This window comes from Arvicanthis niloticus, chromosome 5, assembly GCF_011762505.2.
Source record: "Arvicanthis niloticus isolate mArvNil1 chromosome 5, mArvNil1.pat.X, whole genome shotgun sequence".
NCBI classification, from domain to species: Eukaryota; Metazoa; Chordata; class Mammalia; order Rodentia; family Muridae; genus Arvicanthis; species Arvicanthis niloticus.
In genome coordinates this window covers 99,892,367-99,893,635 of record NC_047662.1, presented here as the reverse complement: position 1 = coordinate 99,893,635, position 1,269 = coordinate 99,892,367, and the positions used below count along the sequence as shown (strand labels likewise).

The 1,269-nt window shown below is 48.7% G+C and overlaps 1 non-coding gene across 1 annotated transcript; it reads right to left on the bottom strand.

Moving 5' to 3' along the window:
* Positions 1–458: 458 nt before the first annotated feature.
* LOC117709710 (small nucleolar RNA SNORA17) lies at positions 459–587 on the bottom strand. Its single transcript, XR_004606952.1, has one exon. It is a non-coding gene; the product is annotated as a small nucleolar RNA SNORA17 (small nucleolar RNA).
* Positions 588–1,269: the final 682 nt, after the last annotated feature.

The following is a 1,269-nucleotide window of genomic DNA, read 5'->3' as shown; positions in this document are numbered from 1 at the left end:
CTCTTCCATTTCTCTACCACTTACTTGCTCCTCTTAGTGATGCCCAGGGTCTCTGAGTGTCTGGGGTCATCTGAGGAATGGTCTCAGGAGTGCTGTACCCTGCCTGTGTATTATGGCACCAGGCAGGGGTCATCTCAGGCACCTTATGCCTGAGACCTGTGAGGCACCAGACTGGTGGTCATCACAGGCTAGCTCTCTATCTGGGCCCCACAGTCATCTCAGGCTTGCTCCTTGCGTAACACATCCAAGTGGTCCCATTGGAGGGCCCTCTGTCTCAGGCTCTCTTTTGCCTGGAAGCACATGTTCCCCCGAGGGGGTTCTTCTAGTCTCCAGCTTGCTCCCTGTCTTGGGAGCCCATCCAGGCCTGCCTGGTGTTGTACTTGTGGTCATCTCAGGCTAGCTCCTTATCTGGACCTGGCATAGGACTGATGGCTGTCTCAGGCTAGCTTTTCTCAGGGAATGTTAGGCTTCTAGCATTCAGATGCTCACAGGTCAGAACACAGCATAGGCATAGCCTCTCTCCTCTCTGCCACCTTCTGACGCACATGTGACACAGCAGCCACGCCTGCAACACCTCTAGGTGCAGTATGATTATTTCCTTTCTGTCTTTCTTTCTATCTTTCTTTTCTCTTTCTTTTTTTTTGTTTTTGGTTTTTTGTTTGTTTTTTTGTTTTGTTTTTCGAGACAGGGTTTCTCTGTATAGTCTTGGCTGTCCTGGAGCTCACTCTGTAGAACAGGTTGGCCTCGAACTCAGAAATCCGCCTGCCTCTGCCTCCCAAGTGCTGGGATTAAAGGTGTGCGCCACCACTGCCTGGCTCGATTATTTTCTTTATAATATTTATAAATACTAAAATTTTAGCAATTGCACAATAGTCCATAAACTGGTGTCTAATCATTTATTAATCTAGTCCTGTATGGGTTTCCAAGTTTCATGTTTGAATTCTTTCCTATAAACACCATAGGGAACACCCTCGCATACCCTGGGGCGCTTTCTGGAACTGACATCCCAAAGTTGAAGGGGACATTGTAGTCAGCAGGAGTCTTGAATAGCTCTTCTTTATCTTCAGCTTTTGGGATGGAGCCCTGGAGAGGCACGCCTGTTAGCAGAGCTAGAATTTCCCCAGACAAAGAGGAGTCAGAATAGCAGTTTCCACACAGTCCTGGCAAGGGGGAAAAACCAGCTTCCCACACTTCGTGCACTCTCTTCTTGAGACCACTCTGCTCCCTGTTGGCTGGCAGCCACAAGCCAGCTTTGAATCTGAAGACCTG